This window comes from Sciurus carolinensis, chromosome 17 (genome assembly GCF_902686445.1).
Source record: "Sciurus carolinensis chromosome 17, mSciCar1.2, whole genome shotgun sequence".
Classification (NCBI taxonomy): Eukaryota; Metazoa; Chordata; class Mammalia; order Rodentia; family Sciuridae; genus Sciurus; species Sciurus carolinensis.
The window spans coordinates 35,508,962-35,526,815 of NC_062229.1; the positions used below are offsets into that span (position 1 = coordinate 35,508,962).

A 17,854-nucleotide genomic window follows, 5' to 3' on the forward strand; every position below is an offset into this window, starting at 1 on the left:
GGATTGTACCAGACTAAGCTAGTCGATGACATTTCAGTCCTACCTTTTGGTTCTTTTGATAGCAATTGACTTCCCTGCTGTACTTGGTATTTAATTGGTTTCTTGATTTCTGGATCTTTCTCAAGTGCCCTGGGCTTGATGAAATCAGCTTTCATCAAGTTCTGTTGTTTATCTTGCATCCTGGTCTCTCTCTCTCAGATGCCATCACTTTGTGGACTGTGTATCCTTTACCCACTCTGAACTCTGCTTGGCAGATTGCTTTTCTATTAACAGGAAGTAAGTCCACCCTTCGTATCCAAGAAAGAGCATTAACACCTTCTTATTCTCGGTTTGTATTCCCTGTCTGGGGGCAGGGGTGAGGGTATGTTCCCAGCAAAAATTTCTCCATTATAGTTCAGATGTGTCCCTATTGCACCCTTTGTCTCTCTGTTCAATGCACTGAATGGACTTGTTTCTTCATGCTTGAGGCTGGGCAATGTGATAAAGAACATTACTTGAAGCTTGATTTTTTTTTTTTTTTTTTTTTTTTTTTTTTTTTTTTTTTTTTTGCTATGCTGGGGGTGGAACCCAGGGCCTTGTATTTGTGAGGGAAGCACTCTACCAATTGAGCTATATCCCCAGCCCTGATCATTTTTTTGTTTGTTTCTTTTTCTATCGGTTAGATGCAAATTGAAGTGTGATGCCTTTTAAAATTAATAATAGCGTGTGTTGCATGACATTGTTATAAAAATCTCAAAAATTCTGTCATCCATTTCAAACATCCATTAAGCCTTTTTCTTCTTTGGTTTGTTTTAAACTTTTTATTAGGAAATTAAATATTCGTGAAAGTAAAATAGCATACTGACTTGTCTTTGTCACCCAGTTTCAACATTGTGACTCTCCTGCCAGTCTTTTCCATCTGCCCTTTTTCCACACTTTCATATATATTTTTTTTAGCATAAGCATAGTAAGTCTTAGGAAATGTAATTTTACCCCCTATAAACACTTCACTATGAATCCTTTTCTTAAAAAGCATAACCATATTGCCATTATGATATCCACTAAAAATAAGAGTGGTTCATATCATGTAATATCCAGAGATTTGGAGGTAGATCCTCTACCTCCCAGTGAAAGTGTTTTTTCCACTGTCTTTTCCACTCTTTTAAAATATTTTTTTAGTTGTCAGTGGACCTTTATTATACGGGGTGCTGAGAATTGAACCCAGTACCTCACACATGCTAGGCAAGTGCTCTATCACTGAGCCACAACCCCAGCCCCTCTTTTCCACTCTTTGAGATCAGTTGTTCTCAATACTTTTGGATATATGCCTTCAAGTGAAATCTTGCTGGCTCGTAATGGTAGTCATTCTATTTTTATGTTTTGAGGACCCCCCCCATACTGCTTTCCATAGCAGTTGCACCATTTTACAATCTCACCAAGGGTGCACATGGCTCCATTTCTCCACATCTTTGTCAACACTTACTATTTTCTGTTGTTTTTTTAAATTTTTTTATAGTGATTATCCTAATGAGTGTGAATTGATGTTGTGATTTTTTTTGGGGGGGAGGGTGGTTTACTGTGGATTAAACTCGGGGGCACTAAGCCTCTAAGCCCCATCCCCAACGCTATTTTGTATTTGATTTAGAGACAGGGTCTCACTGAGTTGCTTAGCACCTCGCTTTTGCTGAGGCTGGCTTTGAACTCTCCATCCTCCTGAGCCATTGGGATTATAGGCCTGTGCCACCGCGTCCGGCAATATTGTGATTTTGATGTGTGTGATGTAGAGCATTTTTCACTGCCTGTTGGCCATTTATATACCATCTTAGATGGAAATTTCTGTTCGATCCTTTGCAGATTTTAAAATCAGGTTGTTTGATTGCATTTTTTTTTTTTTTTTCTCGATACTGGGGATCAAACTCAGGGTCTTGTGCTTGTGAGGCAAGCACTCTACCAGCTGAGCTATCTCCCCAGCCCTCTTTTTTTTTTTTTTTTTTTTTTTTTTTTTTTTTGTGGTGCTAGGGATTGAACCCAGGGCCTTGTGAATGCAAGGCAAGCACTCTATCAACTGAGCTATCTCCCCAGCCCTGATTTGCTTTTGAAATGTAGGAGTTCCTTATAAATTCTGAGCATTAACTCTTATCAGATATCTGCAATTCTATAGGTTGCTTTGTCTTTTCACTGTTGATTGGTGTCTCTCTCTCTTTTTTTTTTCCCAATACCCAGGGATGCTGTATCACTAAGCTATGTCCCCAGCCCCTTTCTTTTTTATTTTGAGACGGGGATCTCACTAAGTCACCCAGTCTGACCTCAAACTTGCGATTCTCCTGCCTGAGCCTCTGAGTAGCTGGGATTATAGACATTTACCACTGCACCAGGCTTGAACGAATTTTTTGTATGTATGTGGTGTAAGATAAGGGTCCAACTTCATTCTTTTGCATGTAGTTATCCAGTGTTTTTGAGAAGCTGTCTCTTCTCCATTGAGTGATCTTGGGACCTTTGTTGATGATCATTTGACCGAACATGTACAAGAGCGTTTGCTTCTGGGCTTTGTTCTTGTCCATTGTTTAATATGTAGGTCATTGTCACACTGTTTTTGATTACTATAGCTTTGTAATATATTTCGAAATCAGGAAGTTCAAGTCTTCTGACTTTGTTCTTTTTCAATATCATTTTGCCCTTTGGGTTCTTTGAGATTCAATATGAATTTTAGAATGAGTTTTTCCACTTCTGCAATAATGCCTTTGGAATGTTGGTAGGGATTGTGTTGACTCTGGATCGCTTTGGGTGGTATGGTGATTGTCAAAATATTAAGTCTTTCAATCCATGAAGACTGGAGTAGTGTTTTTTTTTTAATTTTTTTTTATAACTTTATTTCATTTATTTATGGTGGTGCTGAGGATCGAGCGCAGGACTCACATGTGCTAGGCAAGTGCTCTTACCACTGAGCACCAGCCCCAGCCCCTGGAATAGTGTGTTATAGTTTTTACTAGATAGGTCTTTTGTCTCCTCGGTTAGGTTTATTCCTAAGTATTTTATGGTTTTTGATTCTTTTACTTCCCACAGTACTGGGAACTGAACCCAGGGGGCGCTCTATCACTAAAATACACCCACAGTTCTTTTTATTTTTTATTTTGAAACAGCGTCTTGCTAAGTTGCTGAGGCTGACCTCCAACTTGGGATCCTCCTGCCTCAGCCCCGAGATAGCTGGGATTACAGGTGGGAGCCATGCCCAATCTTTTTGATGCTTTTGCATATGGAATTGTTTTCTTGATTTCCTTTTAGGATTGTTCAGTGTTAGTATATAGAAATGCAACTAATTTTTGTGTTGATTTTGTGCCCTCTTACTTCATTGAATTCATTTATTAGTCCTAGCAGTTTTTTTGTGGAATCTTTAGGGTTTTCTATATGTAAGACTGTGTGATCTGCAAATAGGTCATTTTATTTCTTCCTTGTCAGTTTGAATGCCTTTTCTGTCTTTCTTGCCTTGGTGCTCTGTTTAGGACTTCTAGTCCTATGTGGAAGTAGAAGTAGCAAAAACAGGCATCCTTGCCTCATTCCTGTTCTTAAAGGAGATTGCAGTCTTTCCCCGTTGGGTGTGATGTTAGCTGTGGGTTTTTCATATATGGCCTTTATTATGTTGAGGTAGTTTTCCGCTTCTCCTAGTTCGTTTTTTATCATGAGAGGGTGTTGCATCTTGCTGAGTGTGCTTTTTCTGCCTCAGTTGTGGTGATTGTGTTTTTGCCCTTTTTTCTGATAATCTGGCATATTACACTGATGGCTTTTTCATGTTGAACCATTCTTGCATTCCTGGAGTAAACCCCACTTGGTCATGGTGTATACCCCCCCCCCACCTTTTTTTAAAATATACCTTTGTTTTATTTATTTTTATGTGGTACTCAGGATTTAACCCAGTGGGCAAGCGTTCTACCACTGAGCCACAACCCCAGTGTATACTCCTTTTAATGTGCTATTGGATTCACTTTGCTAGTATTTTGATGAGGATTTTTGCGTCAGTATTCATTAGGGAGATTGACCTGTGGTTTTCTTTGTCTTTTTTTTTTTTTTTTTTTTTTTTTTGCTTTGGTATTAGGATAAAATTGGCCTCATAGACTGAACTTGGGGGTGTCCTCTTCAGTTTTCTAGAAGATTTTCAGGAGAATTGAAGTTAATTATGTAAATATTTGGTAGAATTCCCCAGTGAAGCCATCTGGTCCTGGGTTTTTCTTTGAGGTTTTTGGTTACTGATTCAATCTCCTTAACTAGTCATTGCTGTGTTTACATTTTTTTTTTTTATTAAATTTTTTTTTTCTTTTCTAGTACTGGGGATCGAACCCAGAGGCACATTACCACTGAACCACATCTGCCATCCTTTTTATTTTTTATTTTGATATGGGGTTTTGCTAAGATAGGCCCTTGCTAAGTTGCTGAGACTCACCTTGAACTTGGAATGCTCTTGCCTCAGCCTCCCCAGTTACTGGGATTACGGGCATGTGCCCCATCACCTGGCTCTGCTCAGATTTTCAATTTCTTCACGATTCAGTCTTGGTAGGTTGTGTGTTTCTAGAAATTACTCATATCTTCTGGGTTACCCAAATGTCATTTTTTTCATAGTATTTTCTTAAAATGTTTTATATTTCAGTGGCAACAGTTGTCATACCCCTCTTTCATTTGACATTTATTTATTTTTCTTTGTTAATCTAGATAAAGGTTTATCAATTTTATTGATCTTTAAAAAAATCCAACTCATATTTTGTATGGTTTTTCTCTTCCCTATTTCACTTATCTTTGCTCTCATCTTTTATTTCCCGCCTTCTCCCCGCTTTGTGTTTAGCTTGTTCTTTTTCTAATTTCTTGAGGAATTACAGTATTACGTACAGTTCTTCTGTTTGAATCAGGTACCTTTTACTGTGTGTGAGTATTTAAGTCTCTAGTCTGTGGCATCCCTCCTCCCTTATGGTGTAGCCCTTGTTGGTTCAAGTTATCCGGGTTGTCTGTCTTGAATTTCCTGCATTTTGGGTTTGTGGTGGTTTGGGCATGTTGTCTCCCTCGTGTTTCCTGTGGACAGGTGGAGCCAGTGCTCTGTAAGGTTAGAGCCAGAGGCTGGGCGGATTCAGGTTCAGCTCTTGGTGGGAAGACATCTTTGCCTTGGAGATGCCAAGACGGAGCTCTGGGCCCGGGTGTCATCAGTGTGATCTCTCCTCTAGAAAGTTCCTCATCTTCCATCAGATGCTGTTTCAGCAGTCATTGGTGGTGGTTGCCTACAATCAAAATGTCACTAAGGATCACAAAATGGCAACTTTTCAAGTCCATCATTTCTTCTCCATTGACTAACTGTGGTTCTTCTACCAGGAATTCCCCTGACCCTTTGATCACTCTGCAAAGTATATAGCAAGAGCAAGGTAGATGCTAGAATTATGAGCTGATACTCCAGAAACCATCAAGCATGACCAATAAGCTTTTTTGTTTTGGGTAGGTGAGAATTTTATTATGAATTTAGATATTTTTAGATAATGATTTTTTTTTTATCAAAGTAATAGATCTTTTTATGCTCAAAATATCACATCTTTAGGCAATTGGAGTCCTAACTGGCATCTATTAATTTCATGTGACCATAATTTTTTTTTATATAGTTTCGGGCTTATTTTGTGTATATTCTGCTATAGTTTTAGATTAACTTCATAAAGAAGTTGTCCTGGTTCCTTATAGTGAGAAATATTTAGAGATCACAGTTTAGGTGCTAGATTAGCAACTGGGTTAGATCGCTACTAGTTTAGATTGCTTAGATTAGCTTGCTCCTGGCTAGTATCATTTCTAACCTCTTGCACTGGGTATTGCTAGGAAATAAAACACTTGTTTAGAAGGAGGTGGGGTGGAAAGCAAATTTAAGTGCATTCTAGTATTTCTAATTCAAATGGAAGATTACTAGGTTTTTAAAATAGACTTTTTAATTTTTAAAGCAGTTCTAGGATCACAGCAAGACTCGGTGAAAAGTTGCAGATATTTCCTATGTACCCCCTGATTACAGGACTTTTTCTTTTCTTGATTTTTGTTTTTTACACTTTTGGTTCCTGATAACTTGATGTAATTTTTTTTTTTTTAAACCAGGGATTGACCCATGAGTGCTTTAGCTTTACTACTGAGATACATCCCTAGCCATATTTTTATCTTTTATTTTGAGATGGTATCTAATATACAAAGAGTCTTTTTCAGTTGCTTATGGCTTCGATAAGTTGCCGAGGTTGGCTTTGAACCTGTCATTCTCCTGTCTCAGCCTCCCAAGTTTCTGGGATTATAGGCATGTGCCACCATGTCCAGCTGTAACTACTTATTTAGTTTATCCTATTACAAATACTTTAGATAGTAATAATGCTGGTATTACTATTTACAAAGAAGTCTACTGAATGTAGTTTGGTTTTGCCTGCACACAATTTAAGCTGTACTTTAAATCTATAAGTTAAAGATAGTCAAAATAGTACTTCACATTCACTTGGAATATTTTTTTTCTTGTATGGAAAATAAGGTTTATTTTTAACTTTTAAGAATTGTTTAATCAGGGCACGGTGACACACGCCTATAATCCCAGCTACTAGGGAGGCTGAGATAGGAGGATCATGATTCAAGGCTGGCTTGGGCAACATAGTGAGATCCTGTCTCCATAAATAAATGTTTTATATTTTTAAATTTTATTTTTTTAAAAACTATGTAACTTATTCTGAGATGAAGGGGAAGAATTAAATTTGTAAATGTCTACAAGTAAAGGAGGATTAGGAACCAGTTCAGAACTTTCCGTTTTTGCCATCTCCCTTTGTCTTGTGTTATTTACCCGTCTTACCTACGACCTCTTGGAGTGTGGAACAAAAACACTTTTGTTATAAGTCTGGCATGAATAAATTAATTGAATGTGTAAGCAGGAGCAGATCATCCATAGACCTCTCCCTATCACTCTTTTTTCTTCTTTTTATTTTTTTGGTACCAGGGGCAATTTACCACTGAGCCACATGCCCAGCCCTTTTGTATATTTTATTTAGAGATAGGGTCTCTGAGTTGTTTAGGGCCTCACTAAATTGCTGAGCCTGGCTTTGAACTTGAGATCCTCCTGCCTCAACCTGAGCTGCTGGGATTAGAGGCGTGTGCCACCTTACCCAGCTTCCCTATCACTCTTGACCATCGCTGTGGTTCGTGTCTGTCTTATTTCTCTAGGCTGTCTGATGTACTAGTGTGTCTACAACAATTTTAAAGACTCTTAGCTTGGACATGATCAAAGCTTGTTTTATAGTCACTGAGACATTTAACTTTCTCTTTAATCTTTGAATTGAGGTCTGAGAATCCCATGGTGTGCAGACACCTTCTAGCCCTCCTCGTGGCTCCCCTTGACTCTTCCCTTAGCCCTAGGGTGCTAGCCGAGGAAGAGGATTGGGTCTCTGTCTCCCTGGAGCCAAATAGCTCATGCTAGGAATTCCCTAGGCTCTTGGGCTTCTGGGGTGAGTTGAAAGGGGGAACTGGGGATGGAGATCTGTCGATGGATCTGGAATGGAGACCACTTATTCCAAGGGACTTAAAGATAAATCATCTTCACAGAACCAGCATGACCCATGACCTGTGATATCACTGAGTTACTTTTCTTTCTCTTATTGTACTAGAGATTGAACCCAGGGATACTCTGCCACTGAGCTGCATCCCTAGCCATTTTTGGTTTTTGAGATGGGTTGTACTATGTTTTTGAGATTGACCTCAAACTTGTGATCCTCCTGCCTCAGCCTCCCAAATCTCTGGGATTGCAGGCATGCATCACCACACTTGAATTGCTTGTATTTCTTTATTCAAGTCCAAAGAATGTGCATAAGTAATGAAAATATACCTTTAATCCTGAGGATTAGAAAATTTGGGGGATGTTTATGTCACCTAATGATGTGAATACTGTGTTGTTTAATGCTTTATTTAAGGAGATGTTTATTTACCACTGACATAACTTTAAAAAGTTACATTGGTCAGTATTATGTCCCTGATGTGTATTTGATCAAGAATGTTTTGCTGATTCTGCTGCTGTTTCTCTCTAGTGTTACGCACATTTTGGGGCAGTGGGTCACCTAGAAGATAGGAGCTTGCTTTGCTTAGAATTGCTTTTTGTTTTATAAGTTTTCTGTGACCTCTTGCATTGCAAGTACTGATGCTGCTTCATCTCTGCAAATATGAAATAAAAGTTTATTTCTTCAGTATTTTTATTCCAGTGCCAATTTATTTCGAATGGATGGAGTTTGCACGCTGGGAAAATTGGGGGTTATTTGTGCTTCAGGGGAATAAACTCTAAAGGCAATTTTCTCTTCTTTTCCCCTTGTTTCTCTTCCCTCATTTCTTGGTCACTTTCCTTCTGTCAAATAGTGCCACCATACAGGAAGCTCGAAAGAAACTCTCTAGATCTTCTCAGGTCCTTAAATATAGGGTGGGGTTGCCTTGGATCCACGAGGTAGGTTTCCCCTGTTTGTGTTGGCCGTGACAAGAGTCACAGCTGTCTCTTCGTTGATGCTGCCTGTCCCTGTCTTGGCTGATCCCCTCTGTACTGCTCTTCTGGGGGTCCATTTCAGAGACTTGTCCCTGCTCCCCTGGTCCAGATTACACAGTGTCCTTCATAGATCAGTAAGACAGTCAGTCCATGACTGGCAGTGAACACAGCCCTGGGGCAAGTGAGAGAATGCGTACTCTTGTCCCACCCGCTTACAAACCCCTTTTGATCCCTTTAATCCATAGGATTTGGAAAGATGAGAACATGAGCTGCAAACAAAGTGCCAGGGGTTATGGTAGCTGCCTTGGAACTGAACTTGGTAAATGAAGTAGCTCACGGTCATCCGCTGTCACCCATTTTGTAGGGACTCAGAGGTGACTTGAATGGGGATATGATGGCAGTACCCATTAAATCTCAATGGAAGATGCGCTGAGAGCTGCAATCCCGGGAGGACTTCAGATTTATCTTGGGAGTGGGCAGTTCTGGAACTTCCACTTGATCCTTAATAGCTGCTCTTGCTCATGGTGAGAGTTCTGCTGGCTATTAAGTAAAACCATCCCAATTGGTACTCAGGACCAGGGGAACAACCACAGGCTGGTGCTGTAACTTGTTGGACCCACTCTGAGAAGCTCCCTTCATCCCCTGGCATCCCTAAGGGTGCTGGGGGAGAGAGATGGCATTTCACCTGCCTTGATATCACTGTCAGCTCAGACTACATCCAACAGTCCACAAAAGTTCCTGGGTACCTGGTTCCTGAGGACACAGTTACCCTAAATCCCATTGGGGAGGGTGTGAGCTGAGGGGAATGTTTGTTGTAGGTACCTAAGGTGGACCTTCTTTTTCTTTAGTTTGTTTTTTAGATGTTGATAGACTTTATTTTATTCATTTCTTTATACGAGGTGCTGAGGATCAAACCCAGTGCCTCACACATGCTAAGGCAAGTGCTCTACCACTGAGCCCCAACCCCAGCCCCCTAAGTGGACCTTTTTAAAGTGAGTATTTCCAGCTTTCCTTTCAACCAATTGGCTGTCTGTCAGAACTGGCTCAAAACTGGGACCTGAATGAAGGCATCATGACTTTCCACTGCTGACAAGTTCTTAATTTTTTTTTTTTTTTTGTCTTGTTAAACACGTCAGGCAGCACCCTTGCCAACTCCCAACCATCACATCCCATAGGAATGCTGAGGTTTAAAGGTCATTGCTTAAGATCACTCCTGGTTGCCATCTGGCCTTTGTCACTGTAATTGTGTCCACTAGCTGCTGCTAACTTTGTTGTTGTTGTTGAGTTGTTTGTTTGTTTTTTGGGAACTGGGGATTGAGCCCAGGGGTGCTTTACCACTGAGCCACATCCCCAGCCCTATCCAAATAGTTTTTATTTGGAGACATTCTTGTTCAGTTGCCTTGGGCCTACATAAGCTGCTGAGGCTGGTATTGAACTTGTGGTCCTCCTGCCTCAGGCTCCCGAGTTGCTGTGGTTGCAGGTGTGCACCAGCATGCTCTGCTCGTGGCCAGAGCTTCTGCTGGGTATAGTGGACCTGCCTTGATTGTGCCAAGATCTCATCCACCCCAGTGACACCAGGAACATGGTGCTATGGCAGCATCTTCTGACACCCCTTGCCTACAGAGGACAGCACCACGGGCTTCTCTAGGGTGCCAGGGCCTTCCTCACTAATACGGTCATTACTGAAGGGCGCAGTCTCTGGGCTTCTCCTGGGGAATGTAGTCTGATAGTAGGTTCACTGGGTATCACACTCCCACCTCTATGGGCCGCCCCATACCTTCCTAGGGATGCAAAGGCCGTTCTGACATCCTCATTTCATTTCCTATCAGCCACTGCTATGTCTTTAGGTCCCAGAGAGCTGTCCCCACAGCATAGAGCAGGGTTTAGGAGCCTTTTCCAAGATAATCCCGGAGTTATGGGGGAAAACACAGGTCAGTAACTTCCCCCATCCAGTTTTGTATTCTGCCCCCTCAAGATCCATTCCCATTGTTGTCCTGTAGTTAGGTCCTGGGTCTTACTCGTCTGGTCAGAGTTGTGGGTCTCTGAACATTGCCATAAAAGTCTCTGGCCTTCACAAATGCCCTGAGTGGTTGGCTGACCCGAGCCTGTCAGTCTCTCTTCAGAGTTTCCAAATCTGTTAACCAAAGCCGGCCAACTCCAGTCCTTGGTTGCCAGTAGTCCAAGAGACCTGAACACATGCCAGTTCCTCTCCCACTGCACCTCCTCCCAGTCCAGCCTAACTGAGGGTCTAAGTCCCCACTAAGCACCAGCTGTAGGGTTCTTGTCGTTTTCATCTATGAAAAATCCTAGTGCAGTGGGCTGGGGATGTAGCTCAGTGGTAGAGCGCTTGCCTGGCAGGCCTCAGGCCCTGGGTTCAGTCCCCAGCACCACACACACACACACACACACAAATTCAGTTATGGATTCATGTCATTCAAATACACACAACACGTACATTTTTAACCTGGGACACTCCACCACTGAGTTCCGTCACCAGCCACTCCCCTCCCCAACCCCCATAATTTTTTTTTTTTCTTGTTAACCAGGAACTGAACCCAAGAGCACTTAACCACTGAGCCAGATCCCCAGCCCTTTTAATTTTTTTTCATTTTGAAACAGGTTCTTACTAAGCTTGCAGCCTTGCTAAGCTGCTGAGGCCGGCTTCAAGTCTGTGATCCTCCTGCCTCAGCCTCCCAGGCCATTGGGATTATACATGGGTGCCATCATACCTGACTGACCCCGCTCCCCTTTTTTAAAGACAGGGTCTCACTAGGTTGCTCAGGCTGGCCCTGAAGTTGCCATCCTCTTGCCTCAGCCTCCCTAGTTGCTGGGATTACAGGCATGCGCCACCTCACCTGGCCCCACGTCCAATGGTGAGACCATACCTGGTACCATGTGTCCTATTTTGGGATCCTCCGGAAGCAGAATTTGAAACAAAGCCTTGGGTACAGATGGCTTGAGGAGCCATCTCGGAGCAGAGGAACAAGGGACAGGTGGAAAGAAAGAAAAGCCTGTATAGGAATGCGTAGCATGGTTGTCAGAATCACAAGAATGTGATTCTGCCAAGACCTTCCCGAGAAGCCCACACAATGCCTCCAGAGTTGCCTGAAAGATGGAGAAGGCCGTCATCCCCGCTTTCTATCCCTGCTGGTTGAGGAGGCATGGACTCTCCAGCACTGTTGGGCTCCTACACTCAGCAGGCTCCCCAGTGTCAGGGCAGGAAGACATGAGCTGTGAGTTTGAGTTGAGATGCTGTCAGCTGCATATGGAGCTTGTCCAGGACTTTCCTCAGAACTGCAATGCATGTGGCTGTGTTTCCAAAAACACTTCCTTCCCTGCTCTTTTTCACCCTGTATGTCTTGGAGATCTTTGCTCATAGGCAGGGGCAGGGGACCATCTCATCACGTGTGTGTCGTGTGTCTATACATACCCATAGGTGTATGTGCCGTACATATCCCTTATAACCACAATTTGTCATCAGTTACTTTTCTATTTGTGTCCACATTTTACTCGGAGCCTGGCATGGTGACCCACACCTGTAATCCCAGCCACTTGGTAGGCTGAGACAGGAGGATCGCAAGTTCGAGATCAGCTTCAGCAACTTAGTGCGACTTAGCAAGACCCTGTCTCAAAATCAAAAGGGCTGGGGATGTGGCTCAGTGGTTAAGTGCTCCTGGGTTCAATCCCCGGGGGGGAGGGGGAGGAAAAATTTTCAGACATAGAGAGGGTTGGAAGATTCTACCACCCAGATCCTAACATTGCCTTATTACTACAAGTCTGTCAATTCGCTTATTTTTTAGTTGCACTTCAAAGTAAGTTGCAGCCATCAGTGACCTTCTCGACCTCCACACTTCAGTATGCCTGCCATTTATTAGGGGTCCATATTGGTAGCTCACTTTTTTTCCTTTTAAGGTAAAATTTACATACAGAAAATGTACAGAACTTAAGTGGGCTATTTGAATTTAAACAAAATCCTACACCTGCATAAATCAAAGCCCTTATCCAGCTGGAATATTACCAAGATCCCCAGAAAGTTCCTTCAGGTTCCTTGCCAGGCAACACCTGCCCCTACTCTCCCATAGGTGCTGCTGTGGTTTGAAGGTGTCCCCTGGAGTTCATCTGCAGGAAGCTTTGTCCCCAGCGCAGCAGTGTCAAGAGCTGGAACCTTTGAGAGACTAGACCATGAGGACTCTGCCCTTGTGGATGGATTATTATTGCAGGAGTGGGTTTGTGAGCACACGAGTGGTTTTTATAAAAGGGAGTTGGATGTGTGTGTTCTCTCTTTCTCTCCCCTACCCTTCCCTGTGAACCCCTGCCCTTCCACCCTCTCCCATGGGATGATGCAACACAAGGACCCTTGCCAGGTGTGAGTCCCTCAATCTGGGACTTCCCAGTCTCCAGAATTGTAAGAAATAAATCTGTTCTTTATAAATTACTCAATCTCATGTTTTCTGTTGTAGCAGCACAAATGGACTAAAATAACAGGTAACAATGATTCTGATTTTTCTGTCTCCTTAGGTTTGTTGTTATGTAGTGCTGTGTAGTGTTCTATCATGTGAATACGCTATAGCTTACACATTTTCCTATTCATAGAAATTTGGGTTGTTTCCAGTTTTATGCTGCTACTAGCAATGCTATGAACTTTTTTTTTTTTTTTTTTTGGTACCAGGGTGAACTCAGGGGCACTCAGCCACTGAACCACATCCCCAGCCCTATTTTGTATTTTATTTAGAGATGGGGTCTCATTGAGTTGCTTAGCGCCTCACTTCTGCTAAGGCTGGCTTTGAACTCATAATCCTCCTGCCTCGGACTCCCATGCCACTGGGATTACAGGTGTGCACCACCATGCCTGGCTGAATTTTTTCCTTTCTTTTTTTTTTTTTAATAAGTCTTTGTTTCTAAGACTTCTAATTCTGAAGGGCAATTTGGTTTAAACATTGTTGCAGTAAAAAACAAATTGTATATTTGTAGATATATTTTGGAGAAAATTGTGGGATAAAGGTAAATTAAACATTTCCAACATATTTTTTATTGTAGAGCTTTCCAAATAGAGAGCGCATACCCAGAGGTCCCTCCCCATCACCAACTTCAATAGTTATCCATTTTGCTATACATACCCTCTACTTTTTCCTTGCTCTTTTTCTTTCTTTTTGGTCTATTGTTTTGTTGTTGTTGTCATTACTGGGAATTTAACTCAGGGGTGCTTTACCATTAAGCTATATCCCCAGCCCTTTTTATTTTTTATTTTTCAATATGATCTTGCTGATTTGCTTAGGGCCTCACTGAATTGCTGAGGCTGGTCTCAAACTTGTGATCCTCCTGCCTCAGCCTCCTGAGTCACCACAGTGCCCAACTGGCTTATTATACTTTAAAGCAGATATTAGATGTCTGTTCATTCTCCTCCTGTTTCTATATTCATCTTTAACTTTTTTCTTTTGTCTGATAATCTCCATGTCCTTGTTATGTGAGTTGTTAGAGATTCATTTCTTCTAATACTAATGCCTGTTCACATTTTTCCTATATCAGTGTCATTTGTTTGTTTTTGTGGTTTGTTAGAATCAGGATCCAAACCAGGTTCATATATTTCACTAGGCCATTAGTCCTCTTAAGTTCTCTTTTATTTTCTAATACTCCCTTTCTTTGCTTTTAATAACATTGATTTATTGGAGCAACTGAATCATTATCATCAGGTTTTTAGAATATCCCACATCTTGGGTTTGACTGGTTTTTTTTTTTTTTTTTTTTTTTTTTGGTTGTAGGTAGACACAATGCCTTTATTTTACTTTTATGCAGTGTTGAGGAATGAACCTATGACCTCACGCATGCTATGCGAGTGCTTTACCACTGAGCCACAACCCCGGCCCTGGATTTGGCTTTTTGATTCAGTACATCAAGGTTCAATTGTGATTTAGGTTCAGTAGTGAGGAATACTTCCTAGTGCAACTGTGTACTTCATGTTGAATCAAAACACAAGACACACATGATCTTGTATTCTACTTTTACTGAGGCTCAAATTGAGCAGAGGGGTTCTGGTAAAACCCAGTGCCAGTGTATGAGAACTAGGTGCTGTGAAACCAGAGAAAGAGGTAGACAGATCCAAGATTTTACGAAGTGCAATTTGTTGGGCACTTACTAACAGTATCATGGTCCTGGGTGGCAGCAAGACCAACGGATCCTGTGATTTGGGTCAGAAGGAGAGGGTGGATAAGATGGTCAGGACAAAAGTGAATTCATCCAAGCCCTAATATACCTGGTTTATCTGAAGCTAATATCAATAATGTCGGGCAGGGGGCTGAGGATGTGGCTCAGTGGTACAGCGCTTGCCTAGCACGGTGTGAGACACTGGGTTCGATTTACAGCACCACATATAAATAAATAGATAAGGGGCTGGAGATATAGCTCAGTTGGTAGAGTGCTTGCCTTGCAAGGCCCTGGGTTCAATCCCCAGCACTGCAAAAAAAAAAAAAAAAAAAAAAAAAAAATGACCCCACCAACCAGCCTAGCAGAAAAACTATACCTGAGTCCTAAATAAATAGATAAAAATAAAGGTCAGTCAACATCTTAAAAAACAAAAAAGAATGTCAGGCACATTCATGGTGCTCACAGAGCTAGGGGCCAGGTGGTAAAAGTCCACATGCCACTCTAATGATTTGTGTTTATAGCACGTGGAGGAGCTAAGGAAAACTGGCTGGGCCTACTCAGCAGTCATGGTAGTACTGACTCAAGACTGTCGGGTCACAGTTTAAATTGATTTCACTAAATGTTAAGAGTATTTTCACATTCTTCTAGTCCTTCTGCAGTTATTAGCTGAAAATCCATGAAGAGTTTTCCATTGTCAAGTTTTTGGTTAACCTAAAATAGTTCATATGAAAGGGAGGCAAGCCGAATGGCCCTCTCTCTGTATGACCTTTCAGCATAATGATTTGGTGCTTTAGCAATCTCCTAATGTGACTATTGATTTTTTCCCCTCTATTATTATAAACTTATAGACAATTAACATCCATGCAACCCTTTTTTGTTTTTGTTTTTGTTTTTTTTAATGTGGTTCTGGTGAAACCCGAGTTTCTCTGCTTCTGCTGGTGGGTGGGTTCTGCCTAAACAGCAGCCCTCTGCCATCTATAAATGTGTCACAGCTCTTCTTGGTGGGCTGTGCCCTCCAGTGTTACAGCAAACCCCAGCAGCTCACCACCAATTTTTTTCTTTCTGGGTTCTTGTCTTGTGAATTCGAAAAATGAAATCCACAGACAAGGATGAGTGAGTTTAAGAGTGGGATTTATTCAAGTGTGACTAGAAATAGAATTCCTATGGGGCAGAGGTGACCCCAGAGGAGTTGCCACTCAAGTGTGCCAGTCTAGGGGTTTATATAGCACTTGGTCAATGTTATTGGTCCAAATTCATACCAATCAGGGTTTTAACAGTACCAATGCTATTGACGCAAATTATGCTAATCAGGTTTTGGAAAAGTGCCAATGCTGTTGGTTAGCCCTGTAATCCCATTCAGGTCTGTGCTGCTTCTGTTTTCCCAGGACTCTGGGGAAAGGGCGGTTGAGGTCGTGGGATAGTGAATGCTTTGGGCGGTTCTGGGATGTACCCTGTGTGGAACAGATACAGGCCCAGGACAGGTTGCCACCAAAATACAGGTCAGTGCACCCTGGCCTGCTGTGACCTGTGCTTGCCTGCACTCCAACCAGACTGACCACCCCGCTGCAGCTCAGGGGCGATTAGTAGGGCTGGCAGTGGAGGAACCATGTCACTGGGAACTGGACCCAGAGCCTTGGGCTTAGCATAGTCTTGACACTGAGCTAGTTTCTTGGAACTTGTGGGGAAACCTTATTTGACAGTTACACACATAGGAGAAGAATGTTTTCACCAAAATCGTCCACTGGGGCACGTGCTGTAAGAAATAATTTTATATTTTTGTGAGTTTCTTTGGGAGATGCTTGCCTTTGAATGAAAATTAAAACCTTATTTGCCAGGAGAATGATGATATTAAATAGATGCTTGCCTTTTTCAAAACGTTTTTTTTTCTTTTTTTTGCTGGGGATGGAACCCAAGGGTACTTTAGTGCTGAGCCACATCTCGGTTTTTATTTACTTTTAACTTTTTAAAATTTTTATTTTTAAAGATTTTTTTAGTTGTGGATGGACCTTTATTTTTATCTATATGTGGTGCTGAGAATCAAACCCAGTGCCTCACACATGCTAGGCAAGTGCTCTACCACTGAGCCACAACCCAAGCCCTATTTTTATTTTTTTTAAATACCTTTATTTTATTTATTTTTATCTGGTGTTGAGGATTAAACCCAGTGCCTCACCTGCACAAAGCAAGCACTCCACCACTGAGCTACAATCCCGGTCCTCCCCACCACTCAGGATCTTGCTAAGTTACTGAGGCTGGCCTCAAACTTGCAATCCTCCTGCCTCAGCCTCCCAAGTCACTGGGATCACAGGCCTCTGACACTGAGCCTGACTAAAAAAAATATTTATTGGTTTGTTTTGTGTTGGCTTAACTGAGATGTAATCCACACACACTGAAGCTTTCCATTCATTCTGATTCATTCTGTTCTGAGTCCTTTGACACTTCCTACCTCCCCAGATGGAGTTCAGTCCAGGTGGGATCTAGGAGTCAAGCTCTCACAATTGCTTCCAGATGTGGCTTCAAGGGCAACCCCCATAGCTACCACAGACTGTGCCACTGTAATTAAAGCTAGAATTGTGACCTTTGGAAGCCTAAAGATGCACAAGGAATCTCGCCAACAGTGGACACCAGTTAGGTGATTTTTTACAAGCCTGGTTCTGTGGGCACAGGCTGATTGTTGCGGCCTTTTTCCAGCCACCAGAGTGCAGTGTTCCCCTCTGATGGCCCCCTTTGAGGCCTCTTCTTTCAAAATCCTAGCATTTTAGCTCCTGAGGTGGCCGAAAACAGTGTTTGTTGCTAGAAATGCAATCTTACATTGCAATCCAGTGGAGACAAGCGTACGTTTGTAGCTGTATGTGTGTATACGTGACACACATTTCATGAAGTCGCCTTCTTTGCTGTGTGCAATATCTTCTGATATTTTTCTACTCTTTCATTATAAAAAGGTGCCCATCCGCTCCCAAATTGAGTTTTATTGCTCACAAATTCGATCGCAGCATACAATTTGAAAAATGTTGCCCCAAAGTTCCTTTATTCTGGTACCCTGGATAATTATGAATGAGACGTAGGGTTAGAGGAAACTTTCCCAGGTAAATCTGGGTCTCAGAGCAACAGCTACAATGGGGCTTCCGAGATGCAAACTTTAAATCCATTACTGTTTACCCTGTATTTTATACTTCGAATTTCTCCTGCCACATCTCTGGTGCTGGGGACCTAACCCAGAGCCTCACGCATGCT

The 17,854-nt window shown here is 42.0% G+C and overlaps 1 protein-coding gene across 1 annotated transcript in view; it reads left to right on the plus strand.

Moving 5' to 3' along the window:
* Glb1 (galactosidase beta 1) overlaps positions 1-17,854 on the plus strand; it is a 100,252-nt gene that overhangs the window by 6,835 nt on the left and 75,563 nt on the right. The gene's annotated exons all lie outside the window — the stretch shown is intronic.